Source organism: Bos indicus x Bos taurus, chromosome 9 (assembly GCF_003369695.1).
Source record: "Bos indicus x Bos taurus breed Angus x Brahman F1 hybrid chromosome 9, Bos_hybrid_MaternalHap_v2.0, whole genome shotgun sequence".
Lineage (NCBI taxonomy): Eukaryota > Metazoa > Chordata > Mammalia > Artiodactyla > Bovidae > Bos > Bos indicus x Bos taurus.
The window spans coordinates 103,010,445-103,023,992 of record NC_040084.1 but is presented as its reverse complement, the minus strand read 5'-3'; the positions used below and the strand labels follow the sequence as shown (position 1 = coordinate 103,023,992).

The following is a 13,548-nucleotide window of genomic DNA, read 5'->3' as shown; positions in this document are numbered from 1 at the left end:
AGGCGGAAATCACAGTATTGTTATAAAATGAAATAGACTCCACAGAGTGTGTTATGTGATGGACTCTCAGCATCTCACATTTGGTATTTTTTCTTTTTTTGATGTTTTAGCAAAAATTATCCCAGAAGTGCCTCAAATGGCCATGGAGATGTCTCACTAAGATGCAGGGTCCTGGCATCTGGGCCAGAGATGCATCAGTTAAGGCTTCACTCAAAAATAAAAGGTTAGAGAAACACTTTATCTGGAGCAGAAATATCTTTCAAGATTTGGCATTCCCTGTTCAACATAAAACAAAGTCATATCACAAGTAGCCAAGGCTAAAATTGGGATTTTTTTTTGAAACAATAAACTACACAGATATGGAAAGCAGGTAGCTGGCAGGTCTCTTTTTCATGAAAAAGAAAAGATGCCACACACGGGGAAGGGCAGAAGCCTTACTTCTAGATTTCCTATAGGACTAATGGAGTCGGTGATTCTCAGCCTTTGGTTTCCTTAAGGATCATGTGAGATTCTGTTTTCGAAACAGCCTGTCTCCACCCTGCAGGTCTTGACTCCAAGGACCAGAAGGGGATGAGAATCCACATTTTTTATCGGACACAGTGGGTGGTTCTGAGGGACCTCTGCCTGACTCACACCATGAGAAACTCTGCACCAAATCACACACACAGTCACTGAGAAAGGCCAATTTTGAGAAAATGAATATATTTCAAACTCCGTATGTATTTTCTATGAGCAGATCAAGCTCAGAGAAAATTATTGTTTCTAATTTAGTCCTCCAGCCCAAAGACAAGGAAAAAAGACATACGCAGAATTTCATTGAATGAACTGGAAATTTCCATTCAATGTTCTTGAAGAGATGAGAAAGCCTTCCTTCCTAATGAGACTGCAAATCGGGATCCTGGCGACACTCACATGTGGTCAAGGCTCTTTGTCTCTGAAAGGTCATCCGCACAGCGAAGCTGGCGGGGAGCAGAAGCTCTGCTGATTTTTACCACAAAGGCGTGCGATTTGGCTGCTGGTGCTGCCGGAATTTGCACAGTGCTCCGAATTGCTAGTTTATTGATTTCAGGACACCGTTTACAAACAGAAAGATTTAGAAAACTGCTTCTGTATTCAAACCCTGACCCTTCGAATCCTGCCGCGCCTCTACGCCCACCCAACCAGATCTTCATGTTTATATAAACTCGTGACCCGGGATCTGTTTACAAAACACGCTCAATTACCCCTCACAAAACCCGCCTGCTGCCAGTTCTGCCAGACTCGCCTCCTGGGGAACGCTCTGCTCAGGGATTTCCGGGAGAATAAGGCAGCGAGACAAACCCTGGAAAACACGGCTCTTGCTCTGGGATGAAGATCCCTCTACCAGGCGGAAGGAGGAGAGCCGGCCCACGGCGGAGGAGAGGACGGCCCAGGGTCAGGGGCTGCCCCGTCCCACGCTGGTCCTGGCGCAGGAGCCCGCCAGGGAAGCGTGGCCAGACCCACACGCTGCTGGCGCAAAAAGCTCCCGGGGTCGTTACCGTCATCCAGGACTGCAGCTTCCTTCTGGGACGTGGGAAGGTGGACTTATCAGTAAAACCACTCAGCGTGTTGAAACATGAACGCGCGCTTCGGAAGCAGTCAGCCGGTGAGGCCGGAGTCAGTTTCGCAGGTGTTGCCTCTGTTCACTCAGTCGTGTCCAGCTCTTTGCCACCCCATGGACTGCAGCACCCAGGCTTCCCTGTCCTTCACCATCTCCCAGAGTTTTCCCAAACTCATGTTCATTGAGTCGACGATGCCATCTAACCATCTCATCCTCTGTCACCCCCCTCTCCTCCTGCCTTCAATCCTTCCCAGCATCAGAGTCTTTCCTAATGGGTCGGCTCCTCACATCAGGTGGCCGAAGTATTCAGCTTCAGCATCAGTCCTTCCAATGAACACCCAGGACTGATCTCCTTTAGGATGGACTGGTCTGATCTCCTTGCAGTCCAAGGGCTCTCAAGAGTCTTCTCCAACACCACAGTTCAAAAGCATCAGCTCTTTGGCGCTCAGCTTTCTTTGTGGTACAGCTCGCACATCTGTGCAGTTAGAAAACTTCCTTATCAGCCTGGTGCTCCCTCCCTGTAGGACCTGGGCTCCCAGGGCCACGGCAGGACGTGCAGAGCCTGGGGTGCGAATGCCCTGGAGGTTCTCACTCATCTGCCTGGAGACACACGTGGGTAAGCACACCAGGCACTTGTTTCCAGCTCTTTGGTTCAGTGCTATTGTACTGATTCAAGAAGCCTCTTAGTTAAGCCAGGGAATGATAACAGCTGCAAAACCACCAGCTTCCTGCATGGTTTCAGGGATAACTATTAATGAAATACATCCATTACACAAAAAACATAATTAATGGTGCTTTCTCAGAAACACAGAGGAATTCACGATGTGTTGCTTGCAGTTTCATTACATTTACAGCAAATCCTTTCACAAAGCAGGGGTTATGTTGGATTTAAGAAAAGTCTAAATGAGAATAACCCCATGTTCAGCAGATCAAAAGGGAAAGCATCCCTGGTCCACAGGAGAGGGTGGAATGCTCTCAGCAGAGCATCTCACAGTAAAACAGCTGTTGGCAGCTGTGCTGAGCTGAGTTCACCTGCGAAGGACTCACGTGGGCCAGAGGGAAGTTCTGTTCGGTTTGCTGGCTTTGGCTCTGGGCTGACGCCGCAGCCGCTGGGGTTGCGGGAGCCTTGTCCACAAAGAATGAGCAGGGCAGGCGCGCCTGCATCAGGTGTGAAGAGTCCATCTTCCGGACAGAAGCCCAAAGCACACTCAGAACACGTGCACGGGACCCAAGACAGATGCTTTCTCCTCAAGACGCTGGGTCCCTACCTGCGACTGAGAAAAGCGGTCTCGTGGTCCCCGGTCCAGCAGGCGGTGACCTGACCATCCTGTCCACACTTCCCTCCTGTCTCCCAGAGGTCCCATAAGCCCTTCCCTAGCCGACGCCACAGGCCTAAAATCTGCCCCAGGCGGTGGGCTTCAGGTGGCACCTGCTCTCCTAGGCTCCCCAAATTCATCGCATTTCATATCGGGTTTCACAAAACGTGCCATCTGAACACAGAACCTCGAGGTGAGACAAGAGGGCAGGTTTTAAAGCTCACACAGCCACCAGGTCACCAGTCACCAGCAAGCGACCCTCTGCCTGAGACTGCAGTGACCACAAACACCTCCCCAGCTGACAGCCGGCAGCCTCTGAATTCGGACAATGGGGCACATCTCTCCACCCGGAGCCCTGAGCTGCAGGGACTCAAAAGAGTCCGAGGTTAAGAGCAACAGCCTTCTCTCTGGAGCCCAGAAAGTGAGAGCCGCCGGCTGCTGCCAGCTTTTCCTGAGTAACGAGCACGCGAACCCAGGGGGAGTGCACTCCACCCCACAGAGTGCCGGAAGCTTCAGCAGAAAGCTCGCTTTTCCACAGATTAAATGAAGCGGCAGGAGACTGGAAACTGGCCGCTTCCCTTCCCACGATGGGGGTCATTTCCCTTCCTGTGACGGGGCTGATCAGTGCTGACGGGGGGCTTCCGGAAACAAGGAGGCTGCCCTCGGGGGTGGGCTTTCCCATGGCCTGTGGAGCCTTCACCCTCCTCAGAATGTGATCTTTCAACCTGCCCCTGCCAGCCATGTGCAACCATGCCCGCCAGCCATGGCAACCCACTCCAGCCACGTGTCCACCAGGTCCTGAGGACCTGACCACAGGAAGGCGGCCAGTCCATCTTGGGCTCCTAAAGGGACCTCAGGCTTCTGGGGGCTTATTTGAAATTTTTCTCTCTGGTACTTTTATATTCTTTATTCTTTACACAAATGATTTTCTTTAACATAAAGTTGTCCAAGAAATACCTTGGATAGGAGATACCTCAACGGCAGAATAAGGTTAGCTAGTACAGTCCTGGGGGACATTTGGAAACCTGCCACATACGATGACTTACAGGTTCAGGCGTCAGCACGTAACCGTCTGTGGCACAGGGTGCCCTCAGGTGGCCCACCTGTGGCTCATGGGAGCGTCTACCAGTGGTGCCTGACGCTTGGGCTTCTGGGCCTTAGATGGAGAGGGCTGCTCCTTGGAAGGAAAGCTATGACAAACCCAGCATACTAAAAAGCAGAGACATCACTTTACCAACAAAGGTCCGTCTAGTCAAAGCTATGATTTTCCAGTAGTCATGCATGGATGTGAGAGTCGGACCATAAAGAAGGTTGAACATTAAAGAATTGATGCTTTGAACTGTGGTGTTGGAGAAGACTCTTGAGAGTCCCTTGGACTGCAAGGAGGTCCAACCAGTCCATTCTGAAGGAGATCAGTCCTGGGTGATCGTTGGAAGGACTGATGCCAAAGCTGAAGCTCCAATAGTTTGGCCACCTGATGTGAAGAACTGACTCATTGGAAAAGACCATGATGCTGGGAGGGATTGGGGGCAGGAGGAGAAGGGGACGACAGAGGATGAGATGTCTGGATGGCATCACTGACTCAATGGACATGAGTTTGAACAAACTCCTGGAGACGGTAATGGGCAGGGAGGCCTGGCGTGCTGCAGTCCATGGGGTCGCAAAAAGTCGGACGTGACTTAGCGACAACGGAATGGAATAGTCATTCACAAAACTGATTACATCTGAGCCAGTCACAGCCCCAAGTGCCATCTTCCTTCTGGAGAAGCTGTCTGTGGTTCCACAGTGACAGTCATACACCAGATGGCCTGGACGCCCCGTGGGTGGGCTCGCCCCTGCTGGGTTTCGGATGTACAGCAGGACAGTTAATCTTGGAGGAAAGAATGACCGCAGGGCCAGCCCCTGGTGCTATTCTCAAAGTGGAAACAGGTGTGAAATCCCAGGGACAAGCTGATGCCCCGCAGAACCCAACCCCAGCTCCACTGAGGGAATCTCCCCCCGCCCTCGCGCCGCCCCCTTGGGGACACCGAGCCCTGAGGTCACCTGAGAAGTGCTAGGAGATATGACTTTCCCGGTTGGTGCTTGCCCTGAGCGCAGGATATTATCCAGAAGGACCTTAATCTCCTTCATCTCTATCCAGATACCTCACTTCATCAAATTTACCTCCTTCTGGGGCTGCCTTCCTTCCCTGGGCCCTCACATTCCTTCAGAGTCTCACACCAAATGCCTTCAACCGTCTACATGCATCACACGGGGGAAGCACGCTACCACGCTTTAGTAGCCTCTCAAAGCACTCACAGCCTCGGCTTTTCTCTGAGGACCATCGGGGACTGCTCCTCCTGTGTGTAGAATGCAGAACGGCCAACAGAGCCCCTCGAGCGCTGACCTGCATCATTCTGCTGAGAACTGCAGCTTCCTTGGCTTTGAGGTCTACACAGCTAATGTCTATACTTAGTGGGATGAGTGGAGAAGGCGATGGCACCCCACTCCAGTACTCTTGCCTGGAAAACCCCACGGACGGAGGAGCCTGGTAGGCTGCAGTCCATGGGGTCGCTAAGAGTTGGGCACGACTGAGCGACTTCACTTTCACTTTTCACTTTCCTGCATTGGAGAAGGAAATGACAACCCACTCCAGTGTTCTTGCCTGGAGAATCCCAAGGACGTGGGAGCCTGGTGGGCTGCCGTCTATGGGGTCGCATGGAGTCGGACACGACTGAAGCTACTTAGCAGCAGCAGTGAAATGAGAGCAGCCTTAAGGTGAACACAGCTGGGAAAGGCGCGTGTCATTTAATGTCATGCAGACCATCGCCCCTGCTTCTTGATACTTTCGTTTCCGGGTTTGGGTCAGTGGAGTATTTTAAGGGCAGAGAACCTAAGACCTAGGTGGGCTGGGAAGGGGGTGGGTAACTCCCTGATGACACAAGGCCTTGGAGAAAGAGTCCCCAGGAGCTCATGTCCACTTTCCTGCAGGAACACGACTCAAAGAGCACCCTCAGATAAATAGGGGAAGCTTTATACTAGGTGGGACTTTAGTATTACAGACACCATACAAAGGTTACCGTAACTTGCAGGTAACTCACCACAGAGTTGTTTGGATGTGGCCACTGTAGAAATGGAGGAGGAAATGGCAGCCCACTCCGGTGTTCTTGCCTGGGAAATCCCTGGGACAGAGGAGCCCAGCGGGCTGCAGTCCACGGGGTCGCCAAGAGTCGGACACGACTGAGCACGCAGTACACGCGGCAGGACTATGCCTCTCCCACTTGCCCGCCACCCACCTGGCCTTTCCAAGGGTTCTTCCCACTCCTGGTCCCCCACGGGGTTAAGTGGCCACAGAGGCTGCGTGGACAAGACACCCAGGGAGCCCCTGAGCTCAGGCCATGTCCATGCTGGCCCCCTCTGCCTTCTCCTCCCGTGTCCTGTGAGCCCACCATCCACTCCTCCGCCCTCCCGTCCCTGGGGGAGTGCTGCAGTCGGTCACCAGAGCCCCGCTGGGCATTGGCAGTGGGGCCCCACGCGTGTCCAGCACGGTAACTGGATGGGGCAGGTGGGGCCTGGGCCACGAGGGACCCGCTGGGAGGAGGACAGGGCCCACCCCCGAGCAGACAGCTTGGGGAGCCCCAGAACCTCAGACCAAGGCCACCAGGCAGGGCCTGAAGCAGAGGAGGCCATGGTCTGCAGGGAAAGGACCGGTCAATCTACAGGCAGCAGCGCGTCCAGGACTCGCCCCAAAGCCAGGCTTCCCTGAGGACAAGCTGCTGCAGGTCGGCTGGCAGGAACTCCAGGACACTTCAGACACTGGATCCCCGTGGTGCCCAAGAAGCAGGTGCCGTGACAGGCTCTGAGGACCCGAGTCACCGAGGCAACAGAGAAGTGCCCACAGCTAAGGGGCAATCAGAGGGTGAGCGGGTGGGGCAGGGCACAGCTCAGGCCTCGTGGTCCACTGGACAAGACCTGCCACAAGGATCGACTGGAAGGGAAGCTGTGCAAAGGGGAGAGAAGGAGGGGGTGGGCGGCGGTCAGTGGGACCACGTTCCCGAGGAACAAACACGTCCGCTCAATGCCCACCGTGCTCTGGGTCCAGAACATCACAGCTTCGAGCAGCAGCGCCTGAGAAACCCCAGGATGGCCTAAGCACCCTGTGAACACCTGGACAGTGGGTGCCACTGGCCTGGGGGCCGCACTTCCAACAGCTCAGGCTCACTGCCACTGGGCGTGTCTGTCTGCTGATTCACCCAGTGGAATGATGACAACCGCAGGGCTCCAAGACGGTCCCACAGCACCCAAGACCAGGTGCCGCCGCAGTGAAGCTTCCACCGCAGCCAAGACTCCAGTCACCACCCAGCACGCCTTCAGCTGCCCTGACCCTCAGCCTCAGTTCTCACCAAACCTCAGAAGAAAGCATCAGAGACTTGAGACAAGGGCCAAACGAAAAGCCACCAGATGAAACCTCAGCGTGCTTCCGGCGAAGGGGAGATGCCTACAAGTCACCTGTACATCTCGTTCTTAGGTCTTCTCTAAAAATTGATGCTTTTGAACTGTGGTGCTGGAGAAGACCCTTGAGAGCCCCCTGGACAGCAAGGAGATCAAGCCAGTCAATCCTAAAGGAAATCAACCCTGTGTATTCATTGGAAGGACTATTGCTGAAGCTCCAATAATTTGGCCACCTGAAGTGAAAAGCCATCTCAACGGAAAAGATGCTGACGCTGGGAAAGGTGAAGGCGGGAGGAGAAGGAGATGACAGAGGATGAGATGGTTGGATGGCATGATTGACTCAATGGACAAGAATTTGAGCGAGCTCCAGAAGGTGGTGAAGGACAGGGGAGCCTGGTGTGCTGCAATCCATGGGGCTGCAAAGAGTTGGACAAGACTTAGCAACTGAACAAAAAGTGCCCAAGACCTTACAAAAGGCTCTTTGAAATTCACAGTGGGCCCGACACCATCGGGGGTGAGATGAAACTTTCCTCATCCTCTCAACCACACCCCATGTAAGGCATACTGGGGACACACGCAGGGCTCGTCGAGCCAGAACCAGGGTCTGGGCAGCTCCTTTGGGCCCTCTTCACATCAGGATGCAAGTCATTACTAGGTCACATGACCAGTGTGACTTAAGCCAAAGAAGAGCCACCATGACAATCACACTATTTTGCATCTTTAAACAGTAGTGTCATTGTCTGGGGGCTTCCCAGGTGGATCAGCAGTAAAGGCTCCTCCTGCCAATCAGGAGACACAGGTTCAATCCCTGGGTCAGGTAGATCCCCTGGAGAAGGAAGTGGCAACCCACTCCAGTGTTCTTGTCTGGGAAATCCCATGGACAGAGGAACCTGGCGGGTTACAGTCCCTGGGGTCGCACAGAGTCGGACACGACTGAGCGCAGCCCAGGCACAGGCAGTGCCACGGTCTCTTAACATGTTTCCACCAAAATCAGTTCTTTATAGTATGATGCAAGGCACCAGAAAGATTTAAGGGTTGAAATTCTTTTTGTTAAAACCCAGCATTAAATTTCAGCCAGCAGGGGAGGGTGGCAGAAATTGGGTGAAGCTGAGTCCAGACGCCTGGGCTGCCTACCTGGCTGTGTGCAGGTATGAATGTGAAGGGCTCTGATTCCTCCTTATAAAGTGAGGAAGCTGACAATCAAATCCCTAAAAGCTCCTTTAAACCCCACCCCCCCATCTCCTACAACAGAGGTCCCGTCACTTGCTCCTGAGCGACTGCTTCAGGGGCTGCAGCTTAAGGGCAGGTGTCACCTGAGGAGTCCTACGGTTGTCCATCGCTCGCCTCCCCTCGCGTGTAAGCATGTAGACTTGTAAGCCTGGCACAAGTGGTAAAAGGCACCTGATAAAACCTTCCATGCTGTCAGTCAATCGGGGTAAATTTTATCTTATTTACACTTAATTAAAAGCGTCTCTTAAGTTCAAAATCTCAGTGAGAGAAGCAGGATCAATCAAGACAATACAAACCAAACACCTGCTACTTGAAAGCGACATGTGACTCAGAGACCAGGAAACAAAGGGAGAACGGGGGCAGACCCCCGCAGTCAGGGCCACGCCTGCCAGGGCACCTCGGGCTCTCCCCGAACGGCAAACACCTGCCCCGGCCAGCCACAGGTGCACGGCGCCCACCGCCCTCCCTGCAGCCGTCCGACACAGGACTATTCCCAGAACTCGTCTCCTAAGGATCCTCTGGGGAATGTGCCCTGTAGACACTGCAGCAAGCTTCGTGCCCGCAACCCAGACCTCTGGTCCGAGGAACCTGCAGCCTTGGTGACATCCCTGGAGTGAGTCCACAAGCACTCAGAGTCCAGCCAGGCTCAAGTCTTTGCCTGAGAGCCTCATTCAGAGAACCTGAGCTCAGAGCATCCTGCCGCCTGTTCCTGCCATGTCAAGGCTTACCAGGCCCAGGGGGTCAGCTGGGAGACCCTGGACCTAGCCGGCCCAGGAGGCCTGCCAGATGACTCTGGGCACTTCACTTAATCACCTCTGTCCCAAGTTCCTCATCTGCAAAATGGGACCAAGTGTCTACTGCACTTAGACTGCAGCCATGGAATTAAAAGACGCTTGTTCCTTGGAAGAAAAGTTATTACCAAACTTGACAGAATATTAAAAAGCACAGACTTTGCCAACAAAGGTTAATCTAGTCAAGGCTATGGTTTTTCCTGTGGTCATGTATGAATGTGAGAGTTGGACTGTGAAGAAGGCTGAGCACTGAAGAACTGATGCTTTTGAACTGTGGTGTTGGAGAATACTCTTGAGAGTCCCTTGGACTGCAAGAAGACTCATCCAGCCAATCCTAAAGAAAATCAGTCTTGAATATTCATTGGAAGGACTGATGCTGAAACTGAAACTCCAATACTCTGGCCACCTGAAGAGCTGACTCATTGGAAAAGACCCTGATGCTGGGAGGGATTGGGGGCAGGAGGAGAAGGGGACGACAGAGGATGAGATGGCTGGATGGCATCACCGACTCAACGGATGTGAGTTTGAGTGAACTCCGGGAGTTGGTGATGGACAGGGAGGCCTGGTGTGCTGTGGTTCATGGGGTCGCAGAGAGTCGGACACGACTGAGTGACTGATCTGAACTGAAGAGTCCACCACAAGGCGAGCAAGCGGGGGAGGAGTCAGCACGGGGTCACTATGAACGGGCCCTGGATGCAGGAAGAGGCCCGCACCCTGCTCCCAACGTACCCCCACAGAGCGGGAGCCCCCCAGAGCGGGAGCCCCCACAGAGCGGGAGCCCCACAAGCTCCCGACAGCTCACCTGCTGCATCATGCAAGTCCCGAGCTCCACCGACAGGGGGCTCTCAGTTACAAACGAGATCATCACGCCTTGCTTAACTGCAGGCCCCCCGCTTCCCACTCCTCCACACGGGGTAGCCTGTCGGCTGATCCTGGGTTAGGAAGGCTTCCTCGTGGAGGAGCTGGAGTCTGTAGAGACGAGGGGCAGGAGCAAGCAAAGGACCACAGGACAGGGGCTCACCGCGGGCTCAGGCGAGGCCGCCAGAGAAGGAACCGCAGGCCATGCCCGCCCTCGGAGCAGAGCGGGCAGGAGGTGCGCTCCTGGAGGACCCGTCCAGCCCAGGACCCGCTTCCCTCCCAGAGCAGGACGGGGTGCAGCCCAGGTCACCCCCGTCCTGCAGCCCGAGAGGCTGAGAACCGGCGGCTCACCCAATCCCCCGTGAGCGGCAAAGCCAGGAACCACAGGCAGAGTGTTGGCCCCAGACCCCCAGACGCCGGGAGGTGAGCCCACCACCCCCGGGGAGGCCGGCTCTGTCCTCCTGCTGCGACCCCACGTCTCCTGAGGACCAGGGGTGGGCGGTAAGGAGGCGTTGTCCCACACCGCACCAAGCCCCACGTCCTGGTCTCAGGGCCACACCCGCAGGATTTCACCATCACGAGGTCCCACCACGTCTCTTCCAAACAAGAGCCCCGCATTGCCCTCAATTCCACATCAGAGCATGTCCCGCGACAGGACGTCCAGGGGGCATCAGAGGACAGCAAGCCCGAGGGGAGGGAGCCAGGAGCCGTCACGGTAGCGACGCAGCAGGCGCGGGAGCCCAAGGGGGCAGAGGCCTCGGAAAAGCAGCGTCTTCCCTCTGCCCGACTGCCATCCAGCGGAGTCCCCGCAGGCCTCTAGGGCACTCAGCTCCAGGCAGGAGGCCCGCTGCCCTCCTGCCGTGGCCCCCCACCAGCTCCCGGAAGCGGCCAGCAGCCTGTCCGCAGTGGCAGACGACTCCCACCACACGCGAGGCTGCCCTCCAGCCTCCTCCACCTCTGCCAACTGCGTCTCCACGTCATTTGGTGATTCAGAGTGAGACTGACCTTCAGGGAGTCCAGTGGGAGGGCTGTGCTCACCGCCTGTCACCCCCTCGGCTCACCAGGACCCGCTCCCCTGAAAGATGGGCCTCAGGGGGGCCACGCGGCGGCTCGGGTGGCAGCTGAGGTTTTGTTTCCTGGGATCTGCTTAACCCAAGGTCACACGTGCTTCTGTTCAAGCAGTTTAGGCATCTGTTTCACCAGACAGCCCGACGTGAGGGCCTCAGGAGACGATGCTCATGAGCCGGACAGGCACCCAGGCTGGACTCCACCCTCCCGAGCTCTGTGCCGCGTGCCCTGTGAGGAAACGCCAGGGACAGGGAGGCGGACAGCAGGTTCTCACGTGCCCGCCCAGCCCCACCAGGTCTCCTCTCGGCTCTCATCTCAGTTCTGCATCTCCTCGCCCAAGCCCATGTCTCACACGCAGAAACACAGAGACAACATGCAGTAACTGGACATCAAATGGCCCCCTGGGCTGAGTGCCCTGCCTCTCCCAGCCCGCCCCCCACAGCATCACAGCTGTACCACCAGCCCCCCATCAGCCCTGCACCACTGCTGCCCCGGAGCCTGCCTGCCCCTCTGCTCTGAGACCCCAGGAGGCCGCCTGGCTGCCCAGCCCAGCCCCTCAGGGCCCTCCAAGCCCCCGGGAGCCCTAAGGGGGCCCTTGCCCTCCCAGATCCTGAGGAGGTCCCCTGTCCACTGGGTGAGTCTTTGCACAGGGTGCCCCCAACCCCTCCCCAGGGCTCAGCCTTCGGGGCCACATTTCCAACAGGGATGTGAGGATGAACCCTCCCCGGTCCCAACCCCTGTGCATGGCTGTGTCTGCTGGACGACAAGACCCGTGATGGCTGCACGGTGACAGCACCCAGCGGAGAGCTCGGTGCATCACTCCTCTGAGAGCGTCCAGACACACCCGTGTGCTGTGAGATGCCTTATTTACCTGGTATCCACCAGAGCCCCCCGGTCCCCAGAATGGGCACTAAGGGAGCCCCAAAGGCAAAGTGACGCTAGGCTGCGCCCCTCCTCATCCTCAGGGCACCCTGGGGCATTCCACCTGCTCACCTGTCCCCCCGACCCTGGAAATCCCGAGACAGAGGGGGCAGCTGCCCCAAGAACTGGGCTCCCACTACTGCGATGCACACAGGGCTGTCTTGAGCGCTCGGTGAGACCCAGACCCCCAGAAAGTGTTAAAGGAGAACAGCGGGAAAAAAGGGATTAAAACAAAGTCTGATTAGGATCTGGCTTTGAACCAAGTCCTGGGTTGGCTCACATCCTGTCCTGTGTCACCTTGCAGCTCCTGGAGCCCAGTTCTCCGCCCCTGGTGTGGAGGGGAGGCCGCCCGGCTGCGGCCCCAGGGCCAGGGGGAGTGACCACAGGCCAGGGGACAAGGCTGCAGAAAGTCTAAGGGGGTCAGACAGAGATAGAGGGAGAGAGACAGAGAGGAGAGAGAGACAAGGAGACAAAGACAGACAGAGAGGAGCAGAGACAGAGAGACGGGGGAGAGAGAGAGACAGTGACAGAGAGAGACAGAGAAAGAGACAGAGAGAGAGACACAGGGAGACAGAGAGAGAGACAGAGACAGAGAGACAGGGGGAAAGAGACAGAGAGAGACAGGGAGAGACAGAGAGAGACACTCTGAGGAGGGACAGAGAGAGATTAGCCTCTGACTCTACCATTTCCTGACCATGAAATTATTTTATCCTTTCTTGTGTTAAGTTTGGGGGAAGAACACAAAGGTCAGGGAAGCTCCCTGGAGCCCTGGCCTGAAGCACCAACGCCCCAGGAAGGGAGGCTGACGGCTGCCCCCCAGGCCTCAGCGCGCATCTGGGCTGGCCCTCAGGAGCCCCCCCACGTCCTGACCTCTGCACACGTGGGGGCCACAGAAGTGAGCCCAGAGACAGGACTGAGCATCAGCTGTGTCCATGCCGCACTGCCATCTGGGGGCTGAGGGGCGATGCCCCCCCAGAGCCCCAGGAAGCCCCCGGGGCCCAGGGCCGCCCACGAGGGGCCACGCTGAGGCCGGGCTGGGCCTGGGAATGAGCGCCAGGTTCTGAGGGGGTCACGGCCGCCAAGGGGCCTCAGACCACAGGCGGGACCCGCCTTCCAACCTCGAAGGTCCATAGAGGACCTCCGGCCACAGTGACTGGCCTTCCTTCATCACATAAGAAAGAACAAGGGAACGAAGCCTCAGAGAAAGGCGCAGGTGGGGGGAAAGGGGACAGGGAAGGGGGCCACTTAGGACTTTCTACACCCTCTCAGATCCTTGCATACAAAGAAATGTCAATGGTTTCTGGCCAGAGGTCAGCGGTAAGAACTCAGCTGGGGGGTGGGCCTCACCCTCCAG

General features: G+C 56.0%; 1 protein-coding gene across 2 annotated transcripts in view; it reads right to left on the bottom strand.

Annotated features, from left to right (window-relative positions):
• The window catches only part of SMOC2 (SPARC related modular calcium binding 2), a 157,231-nt gene that overhangs the window by 133,901 nt on the left and 9,782 nt on the right, over positions 1-13,548 (bottom strand). The gene's annotated exons all lie outside the window — the stretch shown is intronic.